Source organism: Ambystoma mexicanum, chromosome 4p, assembly GCF_040938575.1.
Source record: "Ambystoma mexicanum isolate Mex_15411 chromosome 4p, UKY_AmexF1_1, whole genome shotgun sequence".
NCBI lineage: Eukaryota > Metazoa > Chordata > Amphibia > Caudata > Ambystomatidae > Ambystoma > Ambystoma mexicanum.
In genome coordinates this window covers 677,484,170-677,501,418 of record NC_090927.1, presented here as the reverse complement: position 1 = coordinate 677,501,418, position 17,249 = coordinate 677,484,170, and the positions used below count along the sequence as shown (strand labels likewise).

General features: G+C 47.3%; 1 long non-coding RNA gene across 1 annotated transcript in view; it reads right to left on the bottom strand.

Annotated features, from left to right (window-relative positions):
* LOC138452608 (uncharacterized) overlaps nucleotides 1-17,249 on the bottom strand; it is a 236,683-nt gene that overhangs the window by 173,727 nt on the left and 45,707 nt on the right. The window contains exon 2 of the long non-coding RNA XR_011260259.1: nucleotides 11,814-11,980. This is a non-coding gene — a long non-coding RNA (uncharacterized lncRNA). The remainder of the gene's footprint in view (nucleotides 1-11,813; nucleotides 11,981-17,249) is intronic.

Genomic DNA, 17,249 nt, shown 5'->3' with positions numbered 1-17,249 from the left:
CAATGATGCCACCATTTCACCATTTCCCACCACCTTCACTTGTCAATCTTGTTCAGTCGAGTGAAGTTGTATGGTCCCCCCAGTGCTGGGCCTCCTTTGATTTTGAGCCACCTGCTGATTCTAGTGGGTATGTCCATTCAGTAAGAGGCCAGATTAAGAAATGACCCTAGAATACGCAATACATCACTGTTCTCTTGGTGGCATCGCCAGTATTTGGAATTGTGGTGGGATATCACTTTGTATGTTTTGTCATGTCATGCACAATCCTGAATTTACTCTTGTTTCCCCACGGATTTACTTGGTGCATTACAGATGCATATTTTCTTCCTCCCGTATGATGGAGTACAGCTAGTCTTGGCGTCTGCTGCATACCACCTGAGAAGTAGACACGGAGTGGATGTGTATCATAGGCTTGCTGTACACCCCAGATATTATGCTCTTTTGATTGTTCCTGCATACCCGTATACCCGTAGCTCAAGAATGGGGGAGGGGGGATTTGAGAGGGATCCTCTTTATATGTTGTACCTTGTTTTTCAGCCAGCGTTACCGATGCATATATTTCGTGACAGGTGAACAATCCTGGGGGAAATGCTCTCCTGACAGGGCTCCCAGCTTCTCACTTGTGTCACCTAAAAACAGTCCACCATGCTGGAGCACGGGCATTTGACCGAATTGCCACCATCCTATGCGAACTACATTGGCTTCCACCCCAAGCCAGGATACTGTTCAAGACTGCATGTATCATCCACAAAGCAGTCATGAGTAGCACACCAGCTCACCTGGTGTCTAAGCTACACAAATCTTTTGACAAATGCTCCTTGTGCAGCAAATCGACCAACTGGTTCGAATCACAACTCATCCGCAAAGAGGGAACCTGCAGACAATCCTTCTCTTGTCATTCACTGACCCTCTGGTACTTGATCCTGGTGTCGGCTCGGAATGCCCCCACAATTCTCCAATTTTGCAAATCTCTCAAAACATGTCTCTTTCAACACCACCTGACCAAGGACTAATTCCAATGGACGCACAGACCTCACAGTACTGCACTACTGTTAAAAGATGCCAGCCCAAATGCCGGCTATCCACACTCTGTACAGCGCTCTGCTGCTCTCGAGCTAGGTCTGTGCTTTAAACAATAAAATAAAAATACATTTAAAAAATCAGTGAAAGGTAATTTCAGCTGCCAAAAGCAATGTCATTGAGCATTTTGCAAATTTGTATGAATTTTTCTTTCAATTAATCATTTTATTCCATATCTGGAATCATGGTGCCTCTTTAGCCTTTCATGTATGCTCGTCGGAGGTGTATTTGAGGTACTACCCATTTTGACCGATAAAAATTGATTGAATGGTACAATTTGACCAATTTCTGGCAGTACCATTCTATCCATTTTTGAAAATACTGAACATGTGGAGCTGGGATTGCGGGCTTGTCCCTCGCTCCCCATGTTTGTTATTATTGGGCTTGGGGGGTTGCAGGGGTGTCCCCCGATTCCTAAAAATTGCAGACGGGGGCCAAAAAAAATCTGGGCCGGGTCTGACGCTGAAGGGGAAGCAGCGGCGAGCAAGCAGGTAAGGAGGAGAGCGGGTGTGGGGGTGGTGAAAGGTACATTTTGGGTTGTTTGGCAGACGTGCAAATCGATTTGCAGCGAAATTGACTACGGTCAATTCCACCATGAATAATTACACTTTGATCAAACAACCCAAATCCCTACTTGATGGATCCAGTGATTGGATTATTGACACAGGCTTTTGTCCATATGGTATGGCAGTAACAGACTGATTCTCCTCTCAAGCTGGTTGTTGTATGTGTTCAAGAACACACCAGCAGTTTTGATAGTTTGCACACTTTGTAACAGATTTCTCCAGCCAATCCATTCGGTGTAGTTTATTTGTCTTTAGTTTTGGTCCATCTTCCATCCCATTTAGAGGCACTTGAATCTTGGAGCTGAAAAAATGTTCAACTCTTAAAACCTGCCCCAAAGCTACAGATGAAGTTTTGACCATCAAACAAACTAAGCTGTCGCCTTCCCCTATTAGTGCTTAAGGTTTTTCAGATCATTTTTTCCCTCTCTCTGTTAAATTTAATTCCTAAGGATTTAAGACTGTGGTTGCCAGGTGATTTTATTGGCACCAGTTAGGATTGAGGAGATTTGTTTGGTCTTTGCTAGAATTGTGTTATGGTTCAGTTGATTTTATAACCACAGACTTCTGAAAAGGCACTACTTGTGTCCATTCATACTTCAATGGAGTCTTCAAGGTTAGGCAGGGTGGCAAGTATATGATCGGCATATGGGATATTTTTAGTTTTGCTAAAATGTGATTGTATTCCTTGTTTTCTCCCTTTCTCTCAATGGCTGCTACTATAATTTCAAGAAGATCAAGGATTTTATCGTTTCGCAAATCCAAATGTTTTGGCAGATGTTTGGACATTGCATGGGCAGGCATCAGCATCATATGCCCAGGCAATCACACCAATGGATAGTTAATTACATACATTGCTTTAACTTTCCTCATTGATCCTTTCCTACACACCTGGACTGTTCAACCTCTCAGTCCTAATTCTGCACTTCCAACTAAACTAGCATTGCCCAGTCACTAATTGTAGTTCACCTGCCCTGTCTGAAAATCAAATTTAGCCTTTCCTGTTGTTTCTTGTGTTAGCCTGCCCTGCTGAAAGTTAATTTTAGCCTGCCCTGTTGTTACATGTATTACCCTGCCCCTGTCCCCTGTGACCACTGCTTTCATCTACCTTGCCACCTTTTTCGGATTGTGCTGTGCCCAGTGACCACTGTGTTTTACCTGCTGTGCTTTCCCTCCCTAGCTATTTTGTCCCCTCTGCTTGCACTTACCCCCTTTGTCTCCATTCCCTCCTCTTTTCTTCCCTCATGTAACACCCACTTCCATGTCTCTCCTTCCCCCTCCACTTCGGTTATGGTGCTCTCTGTTTCACCTATCTTTTCCAACTGCTTCTCTATGGTCTACCCTTCCCATCTCACTAAGTCTGGTAGGAAGAAGTTCAAAAAGGATATCCTGGTCTCAAAAGGGATATCCTGGTCTCCAACCCAGGCCTCCATATCACTGAGACCTATACCAACGCTGCCTCCAGACAGACTCTCACTGACCTACTCTTTGTCATTCCTTCGCCAGGACTATGGACTCTTCATATGGTCTCTGTGCTCTCGCCTTACTCCTCCTCTCCCATTAATGGTGGCACCCAGTTGGAGGCCCTCCTTGCCTCTTTCTACTCCTCTAAGGTCATCATTAATGTTTACCTGAATGATGCCGTCTTGGTCCAAGGCCCTCGGGCCAAACTCCTCCTCTTTGACAGACGTTTCCCACGCCTTATCAATTTCCTTTCAGTTCCCGCTGTCCCTTCTCTCCCTTCTTCAGCATCCTTGCCCCATCCTCCGTCTCTTCTCTGGCACCCTCTTCTTTCTCTTTGGCTATTGTGCCCTCTCCTCCTACCTCCTCTGCCCTCCCTTGGGCTCCTCCTACACCTCTGTAGGGAGTACCTCTAATTTGCACCCCTCGCCAGACGTCTTTCAATGATGATCACTTTCTCCTTTTCTCCCAGCTCTCCCTCTCTTCCTGCAGGCCAAGCCAGCTCCAGCAATGCCACCTACCTTTTCGGTCATCCGGCCCATGAAGTGTGTGTCAGCTGAGGCTTTCGCTGCCACCTCCCCCCCCCATCCACCTCTGGCTGACTCTCACCTTGATACTGCTCTTTCCAAGCTCCACTCTGCTATCGCTGATACTCTCGATGTTCTTGCCCCTGTCATGAGGATCCGCTTGAAGCCCAAAGCCAAGTGCAACTCTTGGTATGACTCTGACCTTGTCACCCTTAAACGTAAGTGTAGGGTTGCTGAGAGGAAATGGCAGGCATCTTGTGCATCCTCTACAAACTGGCCTGGCCCCTGTTCCAAAGGCAATATTGTGCCATGATGCCTACCCCCAAGGAGCCAGACCGGGCCCAGCAACCCCAGAGGCAGACATCATGTTCCCGAGGGAAGTCCCAGCGGCCCCAGGTAGGGGCCCTTTGGACTCAGTCCTGGCGCCTTTGGCACCAGGCTCATGTTGGACAACAGTCCAGGCGCCATAGGCGCCAGGCTCATAAAGGATGACTTTGTGTTAAGAAGTGCTTGGTGTGAACTTACCTGATGCAGACCGTGCTGCAACATCCAGGCCACCTAGAGGCCTGAATGGGACTATTTTACCTATGGGACTACTTTACCACACGGGTGTGGCCGGAGGAAGAATACATACCTTAGAGGAAGAATACATACCTGGAACTACTTTAAAGGCTATTTAAGTCACGCCCAAGCAGCAACTCACGCTTCACGTTGTTCTGCACCTAGCAGCTGGACGCTCACCGTGTCTGCTCCTGCATCCGGACTCCAGCCACCCCCGACAGCATCCTGGAACACCTGTAAAGGGAGAAGAGAGGAGAACAGGAGAAAGAAGAGACATTACCTGCTTAATCCGCATTCCAGAGTCATCTCTCCGACGATCCTAAAGGGAAGACATTCATTTTTAAAAGCACATCGCATAGCTCACTGCAGCGCAGCATTCCACTCACCTTTACTAGGCGCCTTCTTGCCCATCAGCGACTATCTGGATCTTCCGCCGCATTTCAGCGCCTAAAGGAGAAAAAGACAAGAACAAAGGTGAGCTAGGGAAGAGAATAAGAAAGGCTTAATTTCCACCATAAGACTTACCTGTTGGGTCAATCCCTCTTCACTTCGGGTCGGCGCCGTTTCTTCGGCATTTCCGAACCCCGGCCCCTAAGGGGAAAAAGACATTAGCATTAGTGAGCGAATGCAAGGACATTAGCGGAACGCTCATCAAAGACTTACCTGATGTTTATTGGGACATCTCTTCTCACTTCGGGTCGGCGCCGTATCTTCGGCATTTCCGAAACCCGGCCCCTAAGGGGAAAAAGACACAAGCATTAGTGCATTAATGCAAGAACACTAGAGGAACCACTCATCAAAAACTCACCAGAATTTTCCTTCGACGGTTTCATTCCCTAACTCGGAATCTTCATTCAGCACCTAAAATAGAGAAAACAGACAATGGTTATTTAAAGCTTGAACTTGCAACAAAATTCTTGCGGTACCTTACCGGAAAAGTCAAGCGAACTTGAACTCTCACCAATCCGAGATCCAGTGAAGTAACTGGAAAACAACGCGCCCCTGCATCAGAAGCAGGATGGAGAGCTCGTCCTTTCAGACCCTAAGGTGAGACTTCGCGGGAATCGGAGAAGGGTTTCGTGGAGGGTGAGAAGGGGAGTGGGAGGCCTGCGCATTATCCCGCAGATTGTTAATACTCCCTTTTCACACACAGAAGGATATTTCTACGAGCCAGACAAGCCAGATTTGGGGGTCCGGTCCATTCCATCTTCCGAGTCCTGCGCATCATCCTAGAAGAGGCCACAGCAATCCAAACCAGGCCAGCGCCTCTGTGGGAGTCAGGTGAGCGTTACATATTGTCTCTCTGTCTGCACTAAGTAGAGAGCCCACATCCAAGCCTGTGTCTCTGCGGCATCTAACGACTTGGCCGAACTCTTTAAATCTGCAAGGAGCTGGCCAATCGTGCTGCAGTCTCTACTTCTCCTGTGCCCTCCCAGGCCTGCTGCATGGCCCTGGCTTCTCATTTCATCTCAAAAGCCCAGGACATCCTGTCCACCCTCTTGTCCTCTCCTCCTCTTCCTGCTTCTCTCTCTGCTACCCCTAAGCCCCTGTCAGCAACCTCTCCTCCCTCTTTCCTTCCTCTGTTCTCCCCTGACGACATTTCTAGACGAGTCCGATTTATGAAAGTCTTGTCAAAACAGGTTCTTCCCTGTTCGTCCAAAACCATCGCTGACACCCTCGCTCCTGCCCTGGCCGACTTCTGCAAACACTCCTTCGCCACTGGAGCCTTCCCCTCCCCTCTGAAACACTCTCTTGTGCACCCTCTTCTCAAGAGACCCACAGCTGACCCCCTCTCCCCGGCTAGCTATCTCCCAATCTCTATGAATCCTTTCCTGGGCAAACTCCTGGAAAAGTTGGCCATCTCCCAGCTTAACCTCCACACTGATTCTGTTGGTTGTCTCCATGACCATCCGTCTGGCTTCAGAGCAGCCAGAAGCACGGAACCTGCTCTTTTGAACATCTGTGAAGACCTGCTCTACAACCTTGATTCTAATCTCCCCTCTGTCCTCATTCTTCTCGATCTCTTCTCTGCCGTTGACACAGTCAACCATGTCATCCTGCTCAACCGCAACCGTGATAACATGGGTCTCACTGATCAGGCCGTGGCCTGGCTGGCTTCTTTCCTCTCCAACCAACCCTCCCAGGTCCAACTTGGGTCCTTCCACTCCTCCATCTCACTCTCCACTTGTGTTTCCCAGGGGTCTAACATCTCTCCCTGGCTTTTCCACCAATACCTGGCACCCCTGGCCCTCCTTTTTGCTGCTCTCTGCTTCAGTGCTATGCTGATGACACTCAGTTCATTTTCAGGCTCCCTTCTGCCACCTCTTCTCCCTCCCTCATCTCTGACTGTCTGCAATCCAGGAGCAGTGTGCCACCAACAACCTCTTCCTTAATGCCACTAAGACAGAGATCCTGCTCATCGGCATTCCTGCATCATCCTTTCCTGTCTCTCTCTCTGGCTGGCCTCCCTTGGCCCTCTTACTACACCCACTCGTGAGGCTAATAACCTCGGGGTCATCTTCAAATCCATGCTTTCCTTTTCTCCAGACATCTCTGACACCTCTCAGAAGTCAAACTACCATCTGTACCTCCTGAGCGGTATTTTTCCTTTTCTCTCCTTGCCTCGGAAGCTCATTCTATAGAGCTCTGGTTTTCTCTAGGCTGGATTACTGCAAAAGCCTCTTTCTAAATCTGCCTGCCACTCCTCTGCGCCCTTTGCAACTCATCCAGAACAGGACTGCTAGAATTGTCCTTGGCCTCAAGCCCAGGGATCGTATCTCTCCAGCCCTGAAATCTCTTCATTGACTCCCAGTGGTTGCAAGGATTATGCTCAAGACCCTCTGCATTGTCCACAAGGCCTTCTAGGGCCTGGGTCCGCAATACCTTCAACTCTCCCTTCGGAAATACATTCCTGCTTGACCTCTTCACTCCTCCACCTCCAACTCCCTCAGGGTCAGTTGCTTCTCCATGCAACAAGTTGGTGGTATATCTCTTTCTTCGTCCTGGGCCTCCCTCTGGAGCAGCCTCCCTGCCTCTATGAAACTTCAGGAGAACCATCTTCAGTTCCAGAAGCACATAAAGCCCTTCCTCTTGGCTTCTGCCTTCTCTCTTCCTGATCTGCCCGTTTTTGCACTGGGCACCTGGTGACCCTCTAAATTCGGTCACAGTTCATGCCCATCCAGCTACATACCTGCACTGCCTCCTGGCAATCCTTGCACTTTGGTCTGTACCTGCAACCCTACAGTCCCCTTAACTGCACTTATCAGACAGCCGTTGTCTGCTCTTAATTCTTGTACTTTCCACCGGCTGGCCGCACTATCTGTCGTTGTTTTGATCACTTGTTCAGCACTTTCCACTCCTCCCCTCCCTTGCACTTTCCCCCTTCCCTCTCCCCCTGCACTTGCGTGTTCTCAGTGTCACTGGGCCTAGTAAGATAGTTGTTTCGTCCTCCCTTGTACCCCTCCCTTTCCTCGTTGCGCTCTGAAACACTTGTTTATGGGCGCAACATAAATAAAATATCATATCATACATTGGGAGGGCCATTATTTATTAAATATTGCCTTGATACGCTCTGCTACTTGCTCAGTATGGTGTTTCTGCCATCTAGTAGGCATTGTACTCAGGTACTAGCACCATTTTAAAGCTTATAAAATGCTAAGAAACCAATTGACCAGTATTGCCATGAAATCAAATTTAGTCACACCAATACCATCCAATGCCAATGTACCCACACATTGTCCAAAGGTAAGTCCATTTAGCACAGCAGTGTCAGGTTCCAATATGGCTCGTTAGCATAGCACATCAAGATTCGATAATGTTCAGTATGTACAATCGTGCCAGATTTCATTGGATCCACTTTCCAAAGCAGTGGAAGGTTGTATTATGCCTCGGAAGCACAGTAATAATGGATATTATTTCCATACAATGGGGCAGTGCGACATTTTCCAGGTATCGCGGCACAGGCAAATTCCATTATGCCCAGTTAGCACGGTAAAAGCAGATACTATTTTGTGCAGGAGGCAAGGCCATGGAAGATTCCTTTCGTGTCAGTTATCACAGCAGTGCCAACTTCACTATGCAAAGAGACCACTTTAAGGACAGATACTATTATGCCGTGTTAGCACAGAAGGGCGGGACTCCGTTGTGCTCAGGTAGCACACCACTTACAGGTTCTAGTGTGCCCAGTTACCACGGAAGGACTAGGCTGAGGCACGCGAGCTAGTGGAAGCGGCCCAGACTTCAGGTAAGTGACGTGAGATGCTTTTGAGTTGACCTGTGTAGGATTACATTGATGCAAGCGAGATATCTGTGGGACTTGGCCCTGCTCATGGAAAGTTAGCCAACCTCTGATTGGGACCAAGGGAATCCCAGTTTGGTTTCCCCCTGCCCCCAAGCCATGCCCTGCCTGGTGCCTTTGACAAGGAGTTTAGGAAAGCAGGTGGGGACTATTCCCTTTCTCAGCCTTGCATTGAGTTCTGATCCTTCCATTCAGAATGGAAAGTCAAATCTCTGGCCCAGTAAGCGGTTGGCCGGGGGGAGCTGTGTGCAATACTAACTTGATGAAGGCAGTGCAGGAAAGACTCTGCATGCCATAGACCTACAACTTCACTGAAATGCAAAAGGTTTACATATGCATTATTTTGGCCACCTCTAAACCAAAACTAAAATTGTACTAATACATTCTGAATTCTATATTCGCCCCTGCAGAACAGTGGCTTACTTCAACGATTATATGATGTTTAAGAGAACAGCTGTGTGGCAATACATGCGCAAATCAATCCATCAGCTCATGTTCTGCTCACAAATAACTGTGTTCACATATGTCATTAAAGATGCACACTTGCAGCAGGCCAAGTTGGGCACTGGTTTCTAAGTCAGAGATTGTATTTCTCTTTAACTATTAACAGGTATAAACCGTTCCATTAAAAAGTAAGGCCTCATCCATTTCCAAATAATAGAACCCTTTCACATACTCAAATTGTAGAATATACCAAGGGAATTAATACAAAAGCAGTGAAATAATCGGCGTGAAAATTAGAGTGAAAATAGTCACCTGTTTTATATAGCGTCGTGCTGGATATGCTTTCAAGTGCTGCATGCATTCACATTATTCTTATCTAATTTAATGGCACAACATTTATTGAGCTCATTAGGATGATAAGGTAAGTTCTATGATATGACGTGAGCCTTTGAGGGCACCTAAATGCCTGAGGTGAATGACTAATTCATTGTGCTGTTTGTCACGTCTTCTTCGTTCTGCTTCAGTACCTGTCCTGATGATGGCCCTGACCCGCGCCAAGTAAATACTGCGTACATTGATGAGAGGGGTCATGGCTTACTCGGATGTTCGTGGGACAGTGGGTGCAGTCTGTGACTTGCTGCAGTGCAGGCATATAAGCGTACCGTTCTTTGAAAGAAATACGTTTGGACCTTTCACTTGGTTCGTTGTTGTCACACCGGACACACAGACACGACACTGGTAACAAGTGGTACGCACCACGCATTTCTGACCTAGTGCCTGCACATTTCCTGCCGCATAAATGCCCTGGTCCAGTCTTGAAGCATTCACGGCGAAACAGGGTACTTCAGCAAGTGGTTATTTCTCCAATATGTATAAATCTTCATAAGCAGTTCCTTTCTATCTTCCTTCTCAACTTTCTTTCTCCAGTTCTCGCTTCTCACTTCCATGTTCCATATATTACTTACTGGCATATCACACTCCTCCCTTTCATCCATAAACAACATAGGGCCTGATTTATAGAATGTTTTGCACACTGAAAAGTGACTTTGCACACTTTTCAGTGCGCAAAACTCCTTTCAGCCATTCATGGAACAGGCTTTCTGTTGGTCTGTCATGTCTTTGCGGGCAGTCGAGTGCTGTGTGTGACACTCCATGCAAAGTGTGGGACGTGCCTAAACAACTAAATAAATAGTGGGCTGAACTTGCATATTCCCCATTCCCCTGGCAAAATGAGGAAGAACAAGGAAAAAGGTGGGGGTGCTGAGGGACAGGCCACACAAAGAAACCACACGCCCTTGCAAGCACAAACAACCATATTCAAGGATTTCAACGAGCAACCTCACGTCAGGAAAATTCACACGCGCCCCTCGCCACCACATGATAGAACATGGGGGGAGGGTGTATGCAAGGTACAGGCTCTCCCCCATGTCATCCTAGACCTGGTTTTGCATTACCCACCATCTGCTTCCATGCACTCACTCACCTGGAGACGGTGCTGACAGCCCTACATCTCCTAGCCACATGGTCCTTTCAGCGCACCACTGCCATTGTAGGGGGCCTATCTCAGGCCACACAATACCGGTGTTTACACCAGGTCTTGGCCTGCATCACATTGCGTGTGTAGGCACATGTACATGCCACGCACACTGCAGGAAAGGCAGCGTGTTTACCAGGAATTCTATGCAGTAGCACACTTTCCACGTGTACTTGGAGCCATTGATTGCTACACCCCCATAACCCCTGATTGACTGAGCACCTATACCACAATGGGAAGCAATTTCCATGGAAGCACATATGCCATGCCAGTCACCACTCTACCGGGCCCTGGCATCAGGAAACTTCGGCAACAGCTGGCTCCTCAGTGAGTATCAACTGTCATGCACATGCATGTAGTCACGTGACACACTGACCAACTGACCATCTAAATGTATGCCAATAACAAGTGCAAGGATAGGTCAGGGGCAATGTGTTTGTCTTGCAAGCAAGACAACGCGGCGCAACACAGGTTCAAATCTCGATCCTGTGCTTAGAAACCACTTGCTTGTATTAAGTGCATCATTATAAATGAACAATATCCATTCAGGTAAGGTACAATGCGGCACATATAGCCTCTAGGGGCAAAGTGGAGCGCACATTTGGTGTGCTCAAGTCACAGTTCTGCTCCCTTTACCACTCAGATGGGGTATTGCTATATGCCCCACCAGTAGTATGCAAAATCATTGTGGCAGCTTGTCCTGCACAATGTCACCACACAACATGGCATACCAGTAGAGATGCAGGAGGGACATCGCCCTCAGCCACAGGCACCACCCGTGCCCTTGGTCGGACAAAGGGCACAGGGAGAGGCTGCATGCAACCAGCTTGTGCAATCATACTTCACATAAATTACAGCCCCTGCGGAGCACACACACTGAAGCTACATCCTTGGTGCCATCCAATGATGAATTGAGATCAATCCTCCGTGCCCATAACAATACCCTGAGAATGTGTGTGTGGAAGAAGCAGAATGTGTGTTCATAGTCATAAAAAGAACTGCACAACCACTGACACAGTAAGTGGAAACAACAGTATACACAACAAAGCACACAACACAATCAACAAAATCCCTTTCCACTTACACATGCTCCACAACAGAAAATGTGAACGCAGACCCCCACCAACACATATGAGAACACAAGTAAGAAGGCACAGTGCAAAAAGGAACCAGTAACAAACACATTTGACCACAGCCCTAGTCACCCTATGCGTGTCACACAACATATAGGTGTACTGGCCACCCCATTTCCTGAAATAAATCATGTACACAATACACATCTACATCAAAATAGTCATATGAACTGAGAAATGGCAAGCTCACCTCAGGAAAGATGCATATCTCACCTCACATCTTTTGCATTGCGTGCCTGCACCAGCTGTACCCAGCAATCAACCCATGCTCCACTCTGTAGGCCTCCAAACCGACACTGCTGAGGTGTTGCAGCAGGCATACCACAGCACTGATCCCTTGAATATCAGCCACCATCTGTCCCTTGCAGAATGCCTCAGTCCTGAAAAATAACACAAGTGTCACAGCATGTAACTCATCCATACACCCAATGACACTGCACCCTGCTGTCCCCTGAATGACATGCAACAACTGCAAGCAATGAGTTGCAAGCCTACCATCACCCTGTCTCACCCGCACCAATGCAGCTGGACCAGCTCACCTCAAGCCAATGCAATGTAAAGCACCCCACACAGTGACACTATCACCACCCACAACTCCTCCACTGACTGCCCATGCTGTGTAGGACATCGGAACAGGTTGTGGTCAGAATGAAACTGAGAAAACTCCCGAAAAGAGATCCCTGAAAGGTTTGAAACCCAGGATGCCCTCCTAATGCCACCTTTTGGCATCCCCTGATTAATGGGGCATCAGGTCAGCAAAGGAAACACTGGCAGGGGAGTCCAGGGCCATCTTAAGCACTTTGGGGCCCTGGGCACGGCCATCTTTGAGGCCCCCCTCCACCAAACCAAAGCAATTAAGGGATCAAGAATACTGGTCACGCCACCACCCCCCACCCGTCGCTCTCACAACCTATTTGTTGATATGCTGTCTCGCAGCATAATAAGCACGTTTACTCTCTTTAGAGCAAGAATGAAGTGGGTAAGGGGACTTTATCAGACTGATGAACAAGTAGCAATTGGAGACCAACATTATAAGTCTACGAAGAGGTTACTGTTCTAGTACATACAGGATACCTTTTATCAATAGCATCCAGGAAGGTATGCAGCCTGGAGTATTAATGCAGGACCGTATGTAAAAGGTACATGTAACCCATAATGGACAGAGAACTTACATTAGCGGCTGCACAGAATGCAAAATTGCTCAAGAATAGATAGAGGAGACCAGCTGGAAGTAAGGAGAAACCTACACATAGCGTAGCATGGATAGTGGAGGCAGACTAGAAGCTACCAGGAAGGTGTCTTTAGCCAAACACACTGAAATTAGAAGTGGGATATGGTTTTCAAATAGTGTTGCAATTAGATATATAACACGACAATGCATGCTATGTACCCCAGTAGTATATGATGCTACATTCAATAACTGGTATGGAAAACCATATTGTTGTGTGCGTCTGGTCTGCAATATAAATATGCTCACTATTAAAGTGGAAGCAACCCTATAGCTAGTGAAACCATGAATAAGGCTTTTATGAAGATCATACCATGAGATTAAGTCACTCTGAAGGGCTGACAATTTTTAAAGGTTTATGGACTGGCAATATTGAGAGGTTAGGCAATACAAGATTTAATGAGATGCCCAGGATCACACACTGGGTAAGGGTGAAGTTGGGATTTGTGCTAACTCTGCAATTTCTGCATTTTAACACATTCATTTCCCGTTCCTACCATGAACTAAAGCAATCTCATTTCATAAAAACGGACTTGGAAAGTACACAAATCACATTACCAAACATGACCATTTTTAAATAAAATATTGTAGAAGGGTGCTATGCAGAATGGGAATGATTCTGGCTTCATTCTCTCCATCAAGGGAAGTATATAAGTACCAGCATACCAATCGATGTGATTTAACAAATTTAAACTAACTTTGTCTTTTGTATTTTAAAGCTTTAAATACTTCCAAAACAATGGCTTGTGACATTTTCATTCATAAACATCTATAAAAACCTTTGACTTTTACCAAAAAGCAAACTGTTTTTTGTCTGATATGAGCAGGCCTTGAAATATGCTTGCCTAAGGATTGCAATATCTGGTCCACTCTCTTCAGTCTACCACCACTTCCACTCAAATGGCCTCCATAAGAAGAAAAATCAAGTAATGGGCTAAACGATGCCACCACCTCACAGAAGACAGCACAGTAATGTAAGAGATATTAGATGATTTGACCAGGATCACTGTATCGTCTGCCGGAAAATCCAGGATACAAGCATGAGCACTTTTGTTCCATAGTCTTGAATTTGGATACTTATTCACCTCTTGGACTAACAGTTTATGCCATTGTTGGAGGCGACTGCCTAGGTTTTACAACACCCCATCTGAACAAACCAATTTCTAGACCTTCACCATATGGCTGATATGTTAGTTTTTATAGCAACCCCTTTCTGGAGCAGGTACATTGCTGATAATAGCAGATATTGTTCTGCAAAACCAAGTACATATACAGACAGGTTTATAAACTTCAGACATAGGAAAGTCTCAGTCAGCCTTGCTGGAAGTGATATTCTAATTTTGCATATGAACACATATCTCTGCAATGGGTGCTTCACACACTGAGCTAACTTCTAAACCATTGTGGCACTCAATTTATCAATATACATTTCACTGTTGCCTGTTGGACATAATCAACACAATTCCCACAGGAAGGAAAGAATGCTACAGAGTTGTGCCGTAAGGAACACACAAACTATGTATACCAACAACAGTGAACACAGAAAGCAATACATGATGAATTGATCAAGGCAGAATGTACTTGTAAAAACAGAAAGGCAATGGGTTTAGAGCCTCAGCAGCACCCCATAAAATATCCTGACGTGTGCTATTTAGGACAGGTGAACAATGGAATACTACTTATTTAGATCAGGCAGCCTTGGGGGGGGGGGCTTCAAGGTAGGGGCCCTGGGCAAGTGCCCCTTTTAACCTCCCATAAAGACGTCTTTGTGGGAGTCGATGATGGACTGTCCAAGATGACAGTAGGTGAAATCCAGCAACTGCAGTGAAGACATGATCTGGCAGTGGGCAACTGGGAAAATAGGCTGCAATCAAAGAGGAAGGCTTTGCACAAAGGCAACAGGCAGAAAAGAGACAAGCAGACAAGAGAAAGGAATGATAAACAGAGGGCAAGGATGCTGGCACACAAAAAGGAGCAGGCAACATGCAAGAGGAAGGGGAGGCAGAACCCACAGGGACTGGAATGAATGGGCACCAATGAGCAGGCAACTGAAGAGAGCTTTGAGATGTACTGAGAAGCTGGTAACAGGTGTCAAAATAGATGCAGGGTACAGTCCACAGCATGCATTGCCATGTCAAACACCATAAAATCTATGGCATGTGACTTGTGTTGGGGGTTGGGCCATCCACCCTGTTGCGGTCAGACAAACAGTGCAGCCCCCACATGCACTCCCCAGACTACTCCACACCGAGCACAGCATGGCAGGACAACTGCATACAGAGCCAAAGCGTCAGGAGTGGACTGCCAGCATGGGTAGACACGCCATGAAAAGGTGAGGGAATGGGATACTGTGTTAATCGGCATGCCACATACAAAAATGCATGCAATGACTCACCAGCCACATAGGGTTGTGTGTCCCTACACCCATGCAGCAGGACCTGCTCATCTCAGGCTCATCTCTGGCCAATGCAATAAAAAACATCACACACAGTGATAGCATCCCCGCCACCAAAGACACCACAACGTGTTCCCCTGCACTCCTTGAACTTACCTGCCACAGTCTCCTATAAAACCTCAAAATGTACCCATAATGGCCCCCCCACCTATTACGCTCATGAGGGCTGCCCCTACTGTAAATCCTGCGCCATGCACACTGCCTTACGTATGTCTTGCTCACTCCAACAATGACTTTGCTGCCACGTGCACCTTGAGACCCGCTAATGCTATTATGACCACGTCAAATGGTATGGTGTCTATGCCTAATACGTACCACCTATGCGTAATGTCAAGATACCACATTCACACCTTGTATCTACCTGCCTGCTCTTTGTTGCCCTTAATAACAAGGGGACCCCCATTCACTATTGCCTACACCTAATGTCATGTTGCCTATGTATAATAATAAATGCAGGATCGGGATTCAAGCCTGTGTTGCGCTACGCTGTCTTCCTTCCAAGGCAAACACGTTGCTACTGAGCTATCCTGCCTCACTAATGTCATGTACAATGTCATGTTGCCTTCACCTATGCCTTGGCCTATGACTTTGCCTATGCCTAATACCATGCTGCCATTGCCGAATGTCCTGCTGCCTAGACTGCACCCTGTACCAAACTTCCTTGCTTCTGACGCCACAGAAATAGGGGTTCCACCCCTGCCATATTGACTGTGCCCAATGCCTCTCTTCTTCAACTATGCCCGGCAATCCACCTCCTCCATAGGCAAAAGCCTCTACCCAGTGCCTTACCTTTTGGCTCTCCACACTCCACTAAAGTCTCCCCCAAGGGTGGCTCTGATATCTCCTCTGATCGCCACACACCTGCCTACCCAACCCTATGTCATTCTCCCCCTTCCTCCATCGGACAAACCCCACTGCCCAACTCCCTGCCACCAAATTCTACATAGAAAGGAGTCACGCCCACCCACAACCTCTCCTTCACCCCCAGAAGGCCTATCTCCCATTATCAAATTTGTATTGTATTGTATTATCAAATACAATTATCAAATACAGCTACCACATCTCTGACCACTAATACAACCACCGCCCAGCTGAGTACTAACCCCCTAGCCTGCACAGGGGAAACCAGACTACAGCACCTCAAATTCTGCAAACACATCCCAAAACACATGCTCACTACCAACTCCCAGAGAAACATTCGTACATCTACCAAGGTCACCACCCCCGACCTTTAGCACCACAGCCACTTAGCTCACATGCTATACAGAGGAAACCAGCTTACACAACTTCTGCTCTCCCACAGATGCCCTTAAACGCCTGCGCACCACCATGTCCCAGAGGAAAACTCATGCACCCACTGATACCCCCCAAATGTCTGCACCACCTACTCTCTCGGCCAATCCTCAGCCACTCACTTTGGCCACCCTGCCTACTCCCCCCCACCGCCTCCAAACCTGACCACCTTGTCTGTGCCCTCATAAACGCTCGCTCCATCTGCACCCATGGCCCACACATTCATGATTTTGTACTGGAATATGACCTTGACATCCTGGAAACCTGGCTACATGATGCACCAGGCCCTTCACTGTCTTTCACAATACCTAATGGTTACTCTATCCACAGAACAGATGGGCTAGATAACCGAGGTGGAGGAGTGACCTTATCACTAAATCCGTGCTCCCCTCCATGCTAGGCTATGAACTTCTGTTCACCAGAATTGAGCCCAGCCCCCAAACCACTGTGAACATCATCCTCCTTTATCGGCAACCCAATAACATCACCACACCGGACTCAGACATCCCCTCCTTCATCACACAGATCCTTAAACCTATTACTAAGCTCTTACTCCTTGGTGACTTCAATTTAGGGCTAAATGACCCCGCTGGCCAGTAGGCCACAGCGCTTAGCACCACCCTCCAAGAAATGAACCTCGCACATGCCCACACTGCTCCCACTCCCACAAAGG